Here is a 19,395-nt window from a genome sequence, read left to right as displayed (position 1 = left end):
TATGAAAATCTGAACAAAGGTGTCGGAGGCCAGAAAAGGAAAAGGATAACTGAAGCCTTAAATGAAGATGAAAAAGAACCGCCAAAGAAGAAAATTCCGAAGAAGAGGAAAACGTCTTCTCCGAAGCGAAAAATATCCGACGAAGAAGAAACCCCCGCATCACCCTCTGCCACTGATGTGGAGGCAATTTTGAAGGTAATGACTGAATCCCTGCCTGCAAAGCTAAGTCCATTGAGGCCTCAACTGACAAAGTTTTTTCAGAAGGAAAAGGAGCCCAAAAAAATGAAGAAAACGACTAAAGTAAAGAGACAGAGAATCATCGGTGTGACAGAGGTAATTGACAAGACACCGCCAAGAGCTTCAGCTCAGAAGACACCAGCAGCTGAGGAAAGAACAGATATTGAAATCACACCTTCGGAGGTCACGGCTGCCGAAGCTGCCTCAGCTGAAGATTTGAACCTGGAGAGCACAATCGAACACATTGACAAAATACTGCTAGACATGACCACAGAAGAAGCTACCACCGCCGCCGAAGAGGCCGCGGCCGCAGGGTCGGGGAAAGGAAAGGAAATTGCTGATGAAGCTTCAGAAAACGAAGCCTTCATGTTTCAAAATTTAGTTGGAGAAAAATTGTCAAAACCCGAAATAGAAGAGCTTAAAGAGTATGCCAAATCTTGCGGGTACAAGCCAGGAGCACTCCTCTTCGGAGGTATTGATGATGAGAAATTAGATTGTATCCGAAACCAAACTGGAACCAAAGTTATCGGTACTCTGTCAAAGAGTATCGGTTTTCCGAAGCTAGAAACGGACATTAGCCGCTACCGACGACAACATATCGTTGGTAGTTTATTTTATTCCAATTTCAAGGTGAACTATTTTTCCCTTAACTTTTATTGTTTTTAATAATAAAAACATGTCTAACAAAGGTTGTTTTCGTGCAGAGTATGCTGTTGAGCAAAGCCTTGAAAATGCAGCAAGATTTTGAAGACAAGAAACACGAAGTTATAGTTGAAAATTTAGAAAGCAAAATAAAGGAGCAATCAGATGCTATCGAGAAAAAGAACTTTGAGCTCCAGGCAATCGAAGGTTTATTGGCGGAAGCCGAAGCAAAAATAACAGAACTGAACACGAAGCTTCTCCGCCAATCTGAGCAGTTTGAACAAGAAAAGCAAGAACTTAATACAAAACTTGAAGCCGAAGCTCAACAAAATTCAGATTTGAAAAATCTATTGGCGGGCCTTCAAGAAAAATGTTTGGAATTTAGCAACAGATGCATTCAACGACTAAGAAAATTTTTTCACTCAGTTGGAGCCAGCAGTGAGAAATTCACCCCCTCAGCTGAAGATTTATCGAAGACCTTCGAACATATTGAGGGTGAAATTGACGAGCTCGACGAAGTTATAGCTGGGCATGGTGACTTCTGTGCCCGGGTAGCTTCTCGGGGCACTGCTGCAGCCTTCCTAAAAGCTGGCTGCGATCACGGAAAGATTGTCAATAGGCCCAATTTCACTTTATCACCATCAATCCTAGATGACATTCCTGATCTCGCCCGAAGTATTTCCAATAGATTTGTGAAAATGATATGGACAAAAGGCGGGCGAGAAAAGGCTGGAGACGAAGCTCGGAGTCATCTTGAACCAGTAAGAAATCATACCTTGTGCTTACCTCTTCCTTCAAGCTCAATTTTGACTTACAACAACTTAATTCATGTAGAATGACGAAGCCGAAGCCGATGATTGAAAAGAATGACGCCGAAGATCCCCCGAAGATTAAGTAGGAGTAGACTGTAGACAGACTCAGGAAACTTTTGAGATAACTTTTGTAAATGTAATTAAACTTGTCTTTAATGAGTTCTTGTTCATACCTTGTATCATGCTCTTACCCTTCCTTTAATGTATGTGAAGTGCTTTGTTGTGGACGAAATTATCTTTTTTGAGCCGAAGGCGAAAAAACACCTTCCCTTCTTTTCGTACACAACGAAGCATAGAAAATAACATTTCCCTTTCTTCCGAAGCTCTCTTTTTTGTTCGCGAAGAAGCTCTTCTCTTATGCCGAAGCAATCACTTATGCCATGATGATGATTATCCTACATATGCCTGGATGAATGTTTATGAATGCAAATGCTATGATGTAATGTGATGTGCGAATGAATGTCCAAACACATATCCGAAGCCATACTCTCAGCCATTATTTTCTTAGAAACAATCACACATCAGCTCTGCATTCCCTTAGGAACGACTTTGGAGCTTCTTTGCCTTTTACTTTCGGCGTAATCAGCGTTGACTTTTCGCTGTAAGCTCTGCATTCCCTTAGGAACGACTTTGGAGCTTCTTCGCCTTTTACTTTTGGCGGAATCAGCGTTGACTTTTCGCTGTAAGCTCTGCATTCCCTTAGGAACGACTTTGGAGCTTCTTCGCCTTTTACTTTTGGCGGAATCAGTGTTGACTTTTCGCTGTAAGCTCTGCATTCCCTTAGGAACGACTTTGGAGCTTCTTCGCCTTTTACTTTTCGGCACTCGATGGTGCGTTCTCAGCTTTTACATTTACATTCTTTGGGGGATTTTGCTCTTATAGAACTAAAAAAGGTAATTACATATGATGGCCCCATTAAAAACCTTTCTCCCCCTTTAGAAAGGAAAAGGGTGCCATGAAAAAGAAAAAACATAAAAAAGTTACATCAAGTTACACATAATATCGCCGAAGCTCATCCGCATTCCAAGATCTAGGAATGTCGTTGCCGTCCATATCCTTCAATCTGTATGAACCGGGTCTTGACGAAGATGCTACTAAGAAAGGTCCCTCCCATTTCAACTGCAACTTGCCCACTGTGTCTGAGTTGGCCACTCTCCGAAGCACTAAATGTCCTGGCTCAATATTCTTTAGCCGAACCTTTCTATCTCGCCATTTGATTGTTTCGGCTTGATACTTATTGATATTCTCCACAGCTTGAAGCCTAATCCCTTCTAAAGCATCTTTTTCCACAGAATAAGCATCTTCAGAACCTGATTCTACCGAAGCTACTACTCTTATTGATCCAGTTTTAGCTTCCTCCGGAGTTATTGCTTCGTCACCGAATAATAACTTGAATGGAGTAAAGCCTGTAGACCTTGATGCTGTTGTGTTGTGGCTCCACACCACTTTGGTTAATTGATCTGGCCACTTTCCCCTGGGTTGATTAAAGATTAACTTCATTATTCCTGTCATTATAATGCCATTGGCTCTTTCAACGAGCCCATTTGACTCCGGATGCCTGACTGATGCAAAATGGATCTTCGTACCAATTTGATCACAGAAATCCCTAAAAGCTTCAGAGTCGAACTGTGTTCCATTATCCACAGTGATGGCCTTTGGTACCCCGAACCGACAAACAATATTCTGCCATAAAAACTTTTGAATGGTGGCCGAAGTTATTGTGGCTAAAGGCTTTGCCTCAATCCATTTGGAAAAATATTCCACAGCCACCACAACATATCTTAAGTTCCCTTGGGCCGGTGGTAATGGACCCAACAAGTCAAGGCCCCACCTTTGCAATGGCCAGATGGGTTGTATGAGCTGTGTTAAGGATGAAGGTTGTTTTTGATCTCTTGCACATTTCTGACAACCTTCGCACTTTTGAACTAATTCCGCTGCATCCGAAGCTGCCTTCAGCCAATAAAACCCTTGACGGAAAACTTTTCCAAGTAACGGCCTAGATCCAATGTGAGATCCACACAGGCCTGCATGTATTTCTTTCATCAACTCTATGCCTTCGGTTCTAGACAAACACTTGAGCAACGGAGCACAAACTCCATGTTTGTACAACTCCCCTTCTATCATGACATATGGACGAGCTCTTGCCTCTATCCTCCTGTTATAAGTTTCGTCATCTGAAAGGAATTTACCCTGAAGGTAAGAGATGATTTTAGTTCTCCAATCTTCGCTATAAACAGGAGATATATTGAGGACTGCTCTTTCAAGGAGTTCCACTGAAGGTGCCTTTATTGTTTCGAAGAACACATCCGAAAGTAAAGGCAGCCCCTGTGCTGCTGACTTAGCTAGCAAATCAGCATGCTCATTTTGTCCTCGAGGGATATTTTTGACAGAAAATCCTTCGAAGGAAGCTTCAACTCTTCGAACCATGTCTAGATATTTTTCAAGCTTCGGATCTTTAGCCTTGCAACTCTTATCGATGTGGCCCGAAACAACCTGGGAATCAGTTTTAAGAATGGCCCTTCTGATTCCCATTGCTTTTAGCTTCCGAAGACCCAAAAGCAGGGCTTCGTACTCGGTAATATTGTTTGTACAATTGAAATCGAGTCTTGCCGCATAACAAGTTTTAACTTTGGATGGCGAGACCAACACAGCAGCTGCTCCTGCCCCGAAGGTTCCCCAAGACCCATCGCAAAACACTGTCCATACTTCGGCATCTTTATTTGTTTCTTCATCCTGAGCCCCTGGCGTCCAGTCAGCAATGAAGTCTGCTAACGCCTGGGACTGGATCGAAGATCTATGCACATAATCAATGCAAAATTCATTGAGCTCTGCAGCCCATTTTCCAATCCGCCCAGTAGCTTCTCTATTTCTCATAATATCCTTCAACGGCTGCGAAGAAGGAACAACAATATTGTATGCCTGAAAGTAGTGCCGAAGCTTCCTGGATGCCATCAAAACAGCATATAATACCTTCTCTAATTCTGTATAGTTTTTCTTTGATATACTAAGAACTTCAGATACAAAATACACTGGGACCTGCTTCTTAACTTGGCCATCAAGCTTCTCCTGGACAAGTGCTGCACTTACCGCTGAGTGCGAAGCTGCCACATATAATAACAAAGGAGCCCCTGGCGTTGGTGGAGTTAATGTTGTTAAATCTATCAGATATTGCTTCAGTTCCTCGAAGGCTTTTTGTTGACTTGGTCCCCATTGAAAGACTTCGGCTGATTTCAGCACTTCGAAGAATGGTAAATTTCTTTCTGCTGATCTGGATATAAATCTATTAAGAGATGCCAACCTTCCTGTTAATCTTTGGGCCCCCTTTTTTGTAGTCGGTGGCTCCATTCGAAGTATAGCTTCAATTTTACTTGGATTAGCTTCAATTCCCTTTATTGAAACCAAGCATCCAAGAAATTTCCCCTTCTTTACTCCGAAGACACATTTTTCTGGGTTCAATTTTAAGCCAGCTTGTCTGAAACTAGCGAAGGTCTCCTGCAAATCAGCAATATGATTTTCCTGTTTCGTGCTTTTTACAATGATGTCATCAACATAAGTTAGCACATTTCTGCCTATCTGAGACTGGAGAACCTTCGCAGTCATTCTGCTGAAACTTCCTCCAGCGTTTTTTAGCCCCTCAGGCATCCGAAGATAGCAATATGTGCCACTTGGGGTTATGAAGCTAGTCTTCGGCTCATCTTCCTTCTTCATCCAGATTTGGTGGTAGCCTGAGTAACAGTCTAGCAGACTCATGAGTTCTGAAGAAGCTGCTGCATCAACTAAAGAGTCTATCCTTGGCAATGGGAATTCGTCCTTCGGACAAGCCTTGTTAAGATCTGTAAAATCGATACACATTCGCCACTTGCCATTGGCCTTTTTTACCATAACAGTGTTAGCTAGCCATTCTGGGTACTTTACTTCTCTGATAACTCCTGCACTGAGGAGTCTTTTGACTTCATTACGAGCACCTTCGGCCTTATCATCAGACATTTTCCGAAGCCTCTGCTTTCTGGGTCTGAAGGATGGGTCAACATTGAGCGAGTGTTCAATAACATCCCTATTTACTCCGCAGAGATCATTGGCTGACCATGCAAAAACATCTTTGTTGTTGAACAAAAGCCTTATCAAGGTTTTCTCCTGTTCTTCAGATAATTGAGAGCCCAACAGCACCTTCTGGTCTGCTATGTCCTCACATAAGAGCATGGGCTTCGGCTGATCTGCTGAAGCTGCTTTCTCCCTTCTGAATTTGTACTGTTCGCAAGCTTCAGCTCCATCTATGTTATGGATTGCTTTTGAGTCAGTCCAGTTTCCTTCGGCCCTTCTGGCAGCTTCCTGACTTCCATGAATAGCGATGGGTCCTTGATCCGAAGGTATCTTCATACAAAGATAAGGAGGATGAAGAATTGCTTCGAAAGCATTGAGGGTGCCACGACCAATAATTGCATTGTAAGGGTATTCCATGTCAACAATGTCAAATATAACTTGCTCAGTTCTAGTGTTGTTGATGAACCCGAAGGTTACTGACATGGTGATCTTGCCCAGCGCTACAATCTGTCTTCCTCCGAAGCCACAGAGAGGATGTGTAGCATCATGAATCTTATCTTCTGGCTCTTGCATTTGTCTGAAGGCCTTAGCAAATATGATATCAGCTGCACTGCCTGTATCAACCAAGACGTTGTGGACCAGAAACCCTTTGATGACGCAAGAAATAACCATAGCATCGTTATGAGGAAAATCCTTGAGCTGAAGGTCCTCCTGGGAGAAGGTGATTGGGATGTGGGACCACCTTGATTTGATAAAGGGTCCTTGCACTCCAACATGTTGTACTCTTCTCTGTGCCTCTTTCTTCTGCTTTTTATTGGCTGGTTCTGAGCACGAACCACCTGTAATCGGGAGCACGAGCTTCGGGTCCGAAGCAGCACCAGCTTGATCGTTGAACGAAGCCATCAGCTCAAAAAAGTGGAAGTGAATTCACCGGAGGTGGGCGCCAATGTTGGGGACTTGTTCTCAAATGCTATGAATTAAGAACAAGGCAACATAAAGTGTTAAATATTAATGTCCTTCGTCCATGAAACAATTTTCCCTTGAGGATAGTGAATCATGGACGAAGGTTTGTGAGAATATAATTACGAAGGTTAAGTCTCCGTAATTAAATTCTAATAGATGGTATAAGATAACATAAAGGGTATGAAAAGATAAATGAATCATGCACGAATATTATATTTACTTAATATATTGAATTATTGAATACAATTATACCTTTGCCTTGGCAAAGATTGGTTCCTGAAAGATGCGATTACAATTGCCAGAATGCGTGAACAGTAAAGGAATACTGTTCACTATTTATAGGCATAGGACACAGCCTGTGAGGAATTACAATTATGCCCCTCATAAAAGTTTACAACATTGACTCAAGCCTTTATGGACTAAAAGGTCATTCTATCTTTAAGTCGGTTTGCAATACCGAAGCTTCATGAAGAGGAAACTTCGGCCATCTCACACAAGCAGCTTCAGCCGAAAGCAGCTTCTTCCTAGAAGACCTTCGGCGACGAAGCATAGACCCAACACTCAGTCACCAAGCTTATTACGGTAATAGATAAGCAAAATTACCTACTGCTAAGCAGACCACAGTGGCCCTCTAAAAAAGAAGATATAATAATTACCAGATGTCATGAACTGCTGACAACTCTTTTGAACATCAGCATGGCCTGGTTCTTGAATGAAATTTGTTAAGATCGACATGCAGTAGTATTACTGTATGAGTATGCTATCCTGCAATTTTCAGAAGAATGATCACAAGGAAAGCACGGTTAAAGAGGAGCGCTTACTAATTTTCAGAGTGGCATCACTGCAGCACTATATTTCAGTGCGATCACAAGATCTAAAAGTTATATCAGTCCCATTGTCCCAAAACACAAAGCAATAAGATAAGATCCTATAGTTCAATTATGTAAAATTAAGCTATGAAGCCAATCCCATCACTAAACTGCAGAAGCAACTTTATTTATAATAAGGCCACACAAGCACGACTGCCCAGCAGCAGAGCTTCTCTGCAGTTTTGCCTTGCATCCATATTCAACATAATCCTCCTGGGAACAAATGAAACTAAGAGTTAAAGCTGATTTAGAGCAACAAAGAAAGAATACAGTCTTCCAAAACACCAGGCAGTCCAAACAATGAGTGAACATGCGATATTAGTAAGAAACAAACCAGATTTGTTGTATGTATATGTCGAGGAGGGATTGGAATAACAGAAAAGTAACAATGTGTATATGCATTAATATGTATAAGGGACAATACAAATAAACAGAGATCTATAATGGTTAGTATTGTTCCTATGTTTTATGATGTGGAAGCAAAAGTGCAACAAATAAAATACAAACAATAGAACATTTTTTACGCTTCATGAAATTTTGAAGCAGATATGAACAATAGCATTAGAAGTAGAAATTAAGGAAAACAACTTATCTTCATGATCAAATGAAATTAGAATTTGCAGAAAAAATGCATAGGTAGTTCATAAATAAACCATTCTTAAGTCTACAAACTCTACTCATTGCTATGGGTTACAGATCAAAGTTGGGTACATCATAATGAACAAATAAAAAAGAGAGACATTACAATTGATATATAAATTACACATCCTAACCATGAAATTCTTCTCTATAGAAAAGGAAAGGACAGTAAGAATTTTACTCTGTGAACAAAGCTAAAAGGTGGTTACTATTGCAGCTTGTGCTTCTGAAAAAGATGGTGAGCGAGTAAAAAAAGACCTTCAGGAGCTATAATGCATTGGTGCTTGCTAGGGATTTTCAAGACCTCTTTTAATAACTTTAGCTTTGTAAATTTAATTATGTTAATATGACATTTTCATTGGGATGTCTACAAAATTCCACATGTTAGAAATCAACTTTTACAACAGAGAATTATAAATGGCAAATGGCAAAAATTATATCAACATACACATACTGAGACTAAAAGTTAGCAGACATACTTATATTCTTATTTAAAGAGACCCTCGTAATAAGATTGAAGGAGCATAAAGCTAAACCTGCTAGGACTCGAATGAAATATTGTAAGAGAGCAAAGCCCCACCAACATAATCCCATCAAGATTTCAACTCTTGGCTCGAAGACATGTCCAAACCACCTGAGGCTCTCGTGTGCATCCAACTCGAACAATCATGTTAGCACTGTCCACACGCCATCAACCACATCAAACATGAGCAGCCTCTCATCCATGGCGTTCGACAAACAAAGAATCCTCAATCTGTCTGCATCCTGAAATGAGAGAAACTCCCAAACCTAGCAGTTAGCAACTCATCAAAAACCTCCTTATCGTCGCCTAATCGTTAGATGACCACCTGCTAAACTCCACCAAAGCTCTCCTTCCCACTTACTAAGAAGAGGCTCCCATAAAAAAGAAACAGGTGCACCATAGAGCATCATCACAACAGGTGGATCTCGCCCTAGTAGCGCACAAACTACATGATGAGGCTTCCTATAAGTAATTCAGTGAGATCATAACTGAATATTGATCTGACAGAAGAATTGCTAAAGGACCACTTGGGATTATTGTAGATTTTTATTACCTGGTCATTTTGTGCATCATGTAGTATTTATGATCTCCAATGCTGACCAATGAGGAGATAAAGTGCATGCATGTTCTCGCCACTTTTCGATGGGGACAACATGACAAAGACAAGAGATCCAATCAACTGGAAACGAATAGCAAGAAGAGCTAGCTACGTAACGTGACTGTGACAGGACAATGCATGTTCTTATCTAGGATGAACTTACCACGAAGGCGAGAAACCGGAACTTCGGGCTTAGGCGCTGGGTCGCTAGCTCCGTCGCGACTCCGTCGCTGGACGCTGGCTCCGTCGCGGGGCACTGCGCTGGTTTGTCGCGGCTGCTGGGCGCTGGGCCGCTGTCTTAGGCCGGCCGCCAGACGACTGGACGAGGGTGGGTGAGGGCGGTGAGGGCAGTGAGGGCGTGAGGCTGAGCACGAGCAGTAGAGCAGCCTGAGCTGTTGAGGCGGCGGCGCGGCGGTGAGGGCTGATGGGAGCGGGACTTGGGTCACGGGGCCAGGACTCAGTAGTTACGGTTCACGGTTGGGCTGACTCAGTGTGATTCATGACTAGAATTGGGCCGCCGATGGGCCGATAAAGCAGATGCAGGACAGCATGGAGCAGGCCCAATCCCGGGTACCCGGGATTTTCGGGTACTGACTGGGTATTGGTGATTCCGTATCCTACCAGTATCCGATGTTCAATATTCGGGTAATACTCGTATCCGTCCCGACAAACAAAATACCCGTATCCGTATCCGAAATTCCGTCCCGTTTTTGTACCCGTATCCGATACCCGTTCCAGGTACCCGTCCCGTTTTCATCCCTAGTAGCCGCTGTTGCAAATCCGACGACAGAGAAAATTTATAGGTTGTTTGATTTTTTTTCACACCAAATTTGACTAACTCGTCCTATTAAAAATTTATGAGAGTATAAAAAAATTAAACAACAATAAAAATAAATAGTAATTATGATTTTTAATAAGATGAGTAAATCAAACTAGGTGTCCAAAAAATCAAATTATCTAGAAAATGAGACGAAGGGAGTACTTTGTAAGTAATAAAACCAATATATTGATTTGCATAAATACTGCATATATGCTTGCAACGCATGATAAGCGTTGCTAGGTAACACAAATACTATGGATGATACTAACAACACATGACAAATGTTGTTAGGTGACATAAATACTACGAATAACCCTTGCAACACATGACAAACGTTGCTAGGTAATTTGGATATTCTATGTATGACACTTGCAACACATGGTAAACGTTGCTAGTTGATTTTTCTTGCAACATATGAATGTGTGTTTTTAGCATCCGTTGCTACCTAATTTCTTGCAACGCATAAACCGTTTTGTTGCAATGTATGTGTTGCTATAGGGTTGTTCGTGTTGTAGTGAGTGCACCACAAGGTGCACCATAATATCAAAGAACGATGGAGGGAAACACATCTCAAACTATGATATTGTCTCCACTTCGAATTTCTGAAGAAATGCCAACTCATCCCGGTCAATTACCTTCTGTGAAATTCTATTGAAAAAGTAGCACAACCGTGTGATTGCCATCTTTAAAAATAAAGGATTTATAGCCCTAATGGCAATAGGTAGGAATGTAGTTAACATGACAATCATGTGAGTTGTAGTTGGTGACCGTCAGGTCTTTCATTGACACAATACTCCGTATGCTAGAACAGAAACCGGATGGGACTCTCAAATTCTTGAGCCAAACACACATCGCATGTTTCTCATCTACATTAAGATTGTAGCTTGCTGCCGGGAGATGGTACTTCCCATTTTCTTGAAGGACAGGATGTATTTCTTTTTTATGCCTAAATTTACCATGTCCACGCGTGAATTGAGCCCTTCTTTTGTTTTGCCCTTTATGTCTAGCAAGATGCCAATTATGCTTACAAAAACGTTTTTCTGAATGTGCATACCATTGATCGCATGTTGCACATCAAACTCTTTCCAGTAAGGCAAGTACTCGAAGAAAATAGACTTCTTTTTGAATATAGCCCCCAAAGCTGGTTTGGCATCCTTCCTTGTTTTCCCATCTTTTGTCTTCTTCCCGAAAACAAAGTTGATATTCTTGACTATTTCAAAAACTCTATGATCTCTATTGTTACCCAATGGAGGAGTACAATGTAGTTCACCATTATTGTCGAAGTACTTATCCATCTTTCTCATGCGGTACCTGTGTCCTTCCAATAAAAAGCGCTCATGCCTCATGTACACTATCTTCTTAGATGCAGCAAGGGACACGTAAGCAGTTTCATCAATACATACTATGCAACCAACCTTTCCCTTGAACTGGCCTGATAATGTGAAGAGAGCAGGGTAATCGTTGATCGTAACAAAAATAATTGCTCTTAGTGTGAACGAATCTTTACGATACTCATCCAATATTTGAACACCTGTTTCCCACAGTATTTTCATATCCTCCATTAAGGGCTCCAAAAATACATCCATATGAACTCCAGGTTGTGTAGGTCCAGAAATAAGAATGGTTAGCAAAATGTACTTTTGTTTCTGCATCAACCATGGAGGAAGGTTGTACATGGTGAGGATCACCGGCCATGTGCTATGCTTACTACACCTCTCAGCAAATCGATTCATTCCATCGGTACTCAGTGCGAACCTAACATTTCTTGGTTCATCGGCAAAGTCTCAATGGTTGTCATTGAAATCTTGCCACCGCTTCCCATCGGCTGGATGTCGAAGCTTCCCATCATTTTTGTGCTCATCAGAAGCATGCCAGCTCATAAGTTTGGCATCCTCGGGGTTAGCGAACAAACACCTCAATCGGTCGACGACGGGGAGGTACCACATCACCAAAGCAGGAATCTTTTGAGCGCATAATAGTCTACTTCTTCTTTTTCTTTGCTTGTGGATTTTGAAGTCTTCTTTTGGGCTTTCTTTCGCTTCTTGCCCTAGACACGGATGCAACACACTCATCCTCTCGATAGTCTCTATTCGTCTTGTACCTACTTGCATTGCACTTTGGGCAGCTCTCCAAGTCTTTATAATCATCGCCTCGATAAAGGATACAATGATTTCTACATGCGTGGATCTTCTCCACATCCATAGCGAGTGGACTGATTAGTTTCTTTGCATAGTACGTGTTAGCAGGCACTTTGTTCTCCTTTGGAGCATGTCTGCGATGATATTCAAGAACGAGTCAAAGCAAGCATCAGACAGACCATATCTAGCTTTTAACATCAACAGCTTTAACACAGGCCAGAACATCGTGAACTCTTTGGTACAACCCTTAGACTCATCGTACAAAGGCTCTTCTGCTGCCTTCTTCAGGGACTCCATACCTTTCTTGAAGAACATCAATGGATCCGTATGACGACGCAACATTGCCTCTAACAATTCTGCATCTTCCTCATCAATAACATTCGGCAAAACATGAGTTCTATCATGTTCGCTTCATCCATAGTAACCATGATCAGTAACATTTGGCATTACATGTTCGCTCTATGGAAGAGGTGGGTGTGTCCCGTGAACAAACTGAAATTTTTCGTCCTCAGCGGCTTCAGTCGTATAAGGCGCACTACCCTCTCCATGCTTTGTCCAAACTGTGTAATCCTTCACAAATCCTCGGCATACCAGATGAGATATGATTTGGTTTGTGTCATCAAATACAACAACATTTTTGCAGTCCATGCATGGACAATATATGTGATTTGTCTTTGTTCTCCAAGCATGTTCCGTAGCGACATCAATAAACATATGGACCTCGGATATGTATGACGGATCTAGCCTTGATAAGTTATACATCCACGATGTCCTCTCCATCACTACCTGTAAAAAGTAACAGAAAACACCAGAACACTTGTAAATTGGCAAGAGAAAAAAGCTAACATTTCCTATCAACCAAGGAACGACTCTTAAAATTGACATATATTTCTAACATGAGAACGTATCTAGAATGCACATGGAATTTTTGTGCACATGACACAAGCGAACGTATCTAATGCACATGGAATTTTAGTGCACATGATGCACGTCGATTCAGTTCTAGAGACGTTAGATCTGAGATGGATAGTGGTGATTTAATTTGTGCACCATGTGCACAAAGCTTTCATGTGCACTTATGTCCTCTTCTAACATAAGCCGAACGTACGAATGGCTACACACTTCTCTCTCACATGGTATAAAAGCATAGATACAAAATTTGGCTAAAATGATAAATAATATGAACAAAAATTGACAATGAAACATAAAACCAACCTTTCTTAGCAACCTTCCTCCAAAAAATGAAGATCAAAACCTCGACCCTTGTATTTTATATAATTTGGAACTCCAAAATCGCCTCCAATGGAAGTTGGCTGCGAGCTAGCTATTCCTGTCGGGGGTGGGGGTATTTATAATACAAATTTCACAGTCGACTTGCTTAAGAAACCGTCAGTGAAAAACATAGCACTGGCGGTTGTCTTACGAACCGCCAGTGGAAATCTTCTTTCCACTAGCGGCACCTTAACTCAGCCACCTGTGGAGACCGTTTCATGTTGAACAGTTGTGTCTTTTCAACTGTCCCTGTAGCCTTAACTCAGCCCCGTGTGGAGACCGTTTCATGTTGAACAGTTGTGTCTTTTCAACTGTCCCTGTCCCTGTAGAATTGAAACGGCAATCGCCGAACACGAAGCGACGACTTTTGACTCCTCTTTGCTCCTCGAAGTTCGAGTAAACGTCAACTCAGTTCTCGATTTGAATGTATTTAAATGGTCATCGGCCACATTTCCATTCATCGCAACTCAGAAAAAACTATGGCGCTTAGCTTTACCCATGTCGACATCACCGAGTGATTCCTTTGCTTCTTTTGTCTCCGATTCTTCTAGCCGTGAACCAACCCCAGAGTGGGATCCTATAGCGGCATATGAAAAACAGGCACCTTTGCACTGGGATGCAGATGGATGGGACTTTGCAGTTGTATCGGAATCCAACAGCGACCTCACCGATGGGGACGACCTCCAATTCCTCGTTGTCGGGGAGCTGGACTCTGACACCAGCACTGAGTGGTCTTGGGCGTACGATGGAGAATCGTCAGATGTGGAGTCCTTGGACAATGATGACGACCCGATGTATGGACATTGGATGGGCATGGTCTGCTCGGACGATGAAGATGATGAGAACGACGACGACGGCAGCAGTGACTACGGCAGCAGTGACGAGGACAGCGACGGCAGTGGCAACGATGACGACGATGATGATGGCGGGGCAAGACAATGTGATGAGATGCCTCCCAACAAGCGTCGTCGGCTACATCATGATAGCTTATTCTGGTAGGAAAAGTAGTTTGTACTAGGATGACAATCCTTTCAAATGAATAAATCAGTTCTTGTTTACAATGGCAGCTAGCTTAAGGAACTGCCAGTGAAAAAGTTTCTGAAATTTTGAAAAAAGGCAGGAAAACTTATACTGGCGGGCTGCTAAAGAAAAATGCCAGTGATAATAATGTTTCCACAAGCGGTGTCTTAAGCAGCCCGTCTGTGAAAAATCATGTTTATTTACACTGGAGGCAGCTAAAGAAAACCGCCAGTGATAATAATGTTTCCACAAGCGGTGTCTTAAACAGCCGGCTTGTGAAAAATCATGTTTCCACATGCGGTTTCTTAAGCAAACCGCCGGTGCTAATGTTATTTACACTGGCGGGATGCTAAAGAAAACTGCCAGTGCTAATGATATTTACACTGGCGGTTGGCAATCAACCTATATGCGCCTTAATGGTTTCACCGCTCCAGACGTCCCAGTACTGTCCCAGCCGCTCCAGCCGCCGTTGTCACTCCAGCCGCCGATGTGCCTCTCCTTCGTTGTCGTTGCCGGATCTACCCTCCCTCCGTCGTCCTAACCGAAGTGAAGTAGGTGGTGGGCTCAGCAGTCGACTCTGCACACCGCGCGCCAGACACCAAAGACGTGGATCTAGGTCAACTGCTTAGTTCCTCCATTTTACTGTTGCTATCTGCCCTCGTGTCTCCATTTTAATATATTAAATCACTCTTCTTTTTCGACGTAGTTCTAGCATAAGGTTGCCCAATCTGGCACATTCATTCATTGATTCTTGTTCCCCGGACAAACCTGTGCGTAGGGCTGACAATGGGCTATAAATTTTGCACTATGAGATTTAAGGATCGAATCGGGTTAGGATCAGGCTCTATTTCTAGTCATTTTTTAACTATAAATTTTTAGGGCCTTGACATTTTATGAAGGACCATTTGGATCACGATCCATTACCACCCCTACCTGTGCGTGACAAGAGAACTGCACCTATTCAGTACAACCTACGCCAGAAGCGTGCCAAAACCACTTCCACGGTAAGTTCTTTTGTGCATAACTTATCTTATTTATTATGTCCTCTGTTTCAGAAATTGTTAAGTGTGCCTTTGTATTCATTGACCTACAGCAAGTTCTTATCTTGTTTCTTTGACCACGACAAGTTCTTGTTTCTTTTACTACATGTCCTCTGTTCCAAATGGTTACGTGCATCTGCAACTTGCCTACAGATGAGTTCGTCGGACCATGCCAGTTGGGATCCGATGACAACTAAAATATTCATTGACCTATGCATCATTCAGAAGGACCTTGATAACTTCAATAGCATGGGCTTAACTAAATATGGATGGCAACAAGTGTATTGTAGCTTCAGAGAGCAGTCTGGTCTTGATTATGAAAACAAAAAACCGCAAAACAAATTGAACTTGCTCCGAAGGTCTTTCCAGCATTGGCAATACTTGCAGAACCATACTTTGCTTGGCCTTGAATCACGGACTGGTGATATAGCTGTAGATGATTCATACTGGGGGACCCAGGAAGGGGTACATTATTCATGAATTGATTACAAGTCTTTTTTATTTTATGGACCAATACTAAATTTGTTCTATGTTCAAACGCAGGATCCTAGTCCTCAGGGCAGTCGAGGAAAACTACCACCCTTTCTTGATGAGCTTTACACTTTGTTTGGTCAAACCACACACGACAGGGGCAATTTTATTAGTGTTGGAGGTGTCCGTGAACCCTCCTGACGCTATGGCAGCCACGATACTCCTGATGATGGTGTGGGTTGCTCCAATACTAGATCATCGTCCAAAATGATCAGAGAAGCCACAGTGGATAGTCCCCCTTAGAAAAAGATGAATTTGGAAGATCACATTGCTAATATTTCTGAGTCCATTAGCATCAAAAACCGGAGAACTCTTAGTCGTGGACAAGAAGAAGTTGATGAAGTTGTGCGACTCTTAAAGGAAGATGGACTTGAAGAAGACTCTGATTTGTACTGCATGGCAAATATTCTTTGCAAAAACGATATAAATAGGAGGTTTTTTCTTCATTTGAAAAGTAAAGTGGGACGCCTCCTTTGGATTAGGTTCCAATGGAATCATATTAATAAGTAGCTTGTCCATGTGGTGTTGTAATAATGCTTTGATACACTGTTAAGTTTTCCCGTCTAGTTTTGAATGTGTGTGTTGTAATTACTCTGGTATTATTTGATGTTTGTGGACATATTGTAGTTCAGTTTAATTTATGTGCTTGTGCACTTTAGTTTTATAACATACAAGTTATGTATTGCATTTCTTTTAAATGTAGACAACTCCGAGATGAGTAGTGCAGAAGACTCCAGCCATAGCGACACGACAAGTGATGATAGCTCCAACATATTCCAACAAGCTAGTGCAGCGACGGTTCTAGCTGCTTTCACTTCTAGTTCGTATACTCTTGCTCCTATGATCAATCTTCATACTCCATTGCCGCATGTGACAGGACGACAATGGGTGGAACTTAATATGAGGGACTTCAGGAAGTGTCATGACAATTTTCATATGACTCCAGATTCTTTTAGAGAATTGCATGATACTTTAGTGAGGTATCATGGGTTAAGGTCAACACAAGAGGTGGAGTCATGTGAAGCATTAGGGATGTTCTTATGGGCATGTGGGACACAACAAGAAACACGACAAATTAGAGACAAATTTGAAAGGTCTTTGGATACCATCCATAGAAAAATGGCTATGGTGGCAGATGCACTGTATGGTTTTGCATAAACCATTATATGTGCAAAGGATCCAACATTTTCTAAAGTGCATAACAAGCTTAGACCTTATGGCCCTTCCTTTGATGGGTGCATAGGAGCCTTAGATGGCACACACATTCCAGCTCATGTATGTCATGAGTCGAGTCTTGAACACATAAATATAAAAGGGTGGCCTAGCTACAATGTATTAGCTATAGTGGACATTGATATGCGGTTCACTTTTGTAGGTGCTGGGTTGCCTGGTTCTTGCCATGACATGGCAGTGCTCAGGAGTTGTATGGGAGAAGCAAACTATCCACACCCACCAGCAGGTATGGTGGCATGCATGTTATGTTGGCGCCATTGCATACATTGTATTCATGCATTACGATCTAGTAAATCTTTTTCTGGGTTTATTTGTTTGTGTACAGGGAGGTATTATCTAGTGGATGCTGGTTATTCAATTCGCGAAGGTTACTTGCCACCATATCAGAATCAGAGACATCACTTAGAAGATTTTAATCAAACAGGAGTAGAGTGTGTAGGAAAAGTTTAATTTCCACCAATCGAGTCTACGAAATGTAGTTGAACGGGCTTTGGACTACTCAAATCAAGGTGGCATGTGCTACGAGAACTCCCATTTTACGGAAGAAGCATGCAAGTGAAGATTATAATTGCTTGTTTTGCTTTGCATAACTATTTGTTGGACCGAGGCCACATAGGAGGATTAGGGAGTAGTTCGCATGGCCAAGCTGATTACGATGTGTCAGATTGGCTGAATGTAAATGCAAGTCAAGAAATGACATTATTGAGAGATTGGATCGCTGCTGGAGTATCATTGATGTAGTGTATGTAATGAAGTAGTTAGATGTAATGAAGTAGTTAGTGATATATTGTTTATCTCAGATTGTTGGGTATATAGATTGTGTAATCATGCAATGTATTGATCACCTCTCTGGTATTGATGCAATGTATTGGGGTACCGATCACTGAGTAATCACGCAATGTATTGTGGTACTGATTCCTCTCTGGTACTGAGTATTCATGCAATGTATTGATGGTTTCATTAAGTGAACTGCCAATGTATATATATTTCCACTGACGGTGTACTTAATACAGCCGCTAGTGTATATACATCCTCTCTATTGACGGTTCAGTTAAGTGAACCGCCAGTGTATATGATATTTTCTCTGGCGGTGTACTTAATACAACCACCAGTGTATATACATCCTTTTCACTGACGGTTCAGTTAAGTGAACCGCCAGTGTATATGATATTTCCACTGACGGTTTACTTAATAAAGCCGCCAGTGTAAATACATCATTTCCACTGACGGTTTTGTTAAGTGAACCGCCAGTGTATATATATATTTACATTGCCGGTTCGTTAAGACGGGCCCGCTTGTTTTTTTCACTTGCGTGCTGTAACGGAAACCGCCAGTATAAATTTCTGCGTGCCGCCACCTTAGAGCTCTTTTCTACTAGTGAGCTAGTCCCTCTTGCAGTTTTTTTTTCCTTTTATAAAAAAATGAATTTGTGATCTAAACAAGTTAGAAATTATTTTGATAGCTTCAAAATTATGTGACACACATTTCAAATTAGGGGTTACTGGAATCTTTATTTGAAACGCTTTGTAGACTTCTAAATAAGAAATTTGAAAGAAAAAGGAAGATCACATATTTTTGTAACTAAAAATAGAGTGGTTAGTTTTATATATATTTACTTATAAAATATAAAGTAGTTTAGTATTCAATTTACATATGGTTATTTGATGCGGCGTACCCTTTGATATTTCAAAAATGCTAAAATAAATATAACTAACTAATATAATTGTTATTCGTTAGGTTATAGATGGGTTTACGAAAGTAGTTCTCTCATGATATGTAGATCGTGCATAGAATTAAAGATAATATTTGTTATTTTCTTTTTTTCATAAAAACATACTACGACCTATACCTTAGCCTTTGTAAATTAATATGCTTACATATCTTCTAGGTATATTAATTATAAATTTTCTAAAAAAAAGTTAACATGGTGAATCTAAAAGTTTCACTTATTCATTTGTTTTTAGATATTTTCAAATCTATGCCATGTTTATATAAAAAACTGAAAACAAAACCTTTC

The sequence above is a fragment of the Zea mays genome, chromosome 2, assembly GCF_902167145.1.
Source record: "Zea mays cultivar B73 chromosome 2, Zm-B73-REFERENCE-NAM-5.0, whole genome shotgun sequence".
NCBI classification, from domain to species: domain Eukaryota; kingdom Viridiplantae; phylum Streptophyta; class Magnoliopsida; order Poales; family Poaceae; genus Zea; species Zea mays.
The sequence above is the reverse complement of the archived record's forward strand: the minus strand, read 5'-3'. Positions refer to the sequence as shown.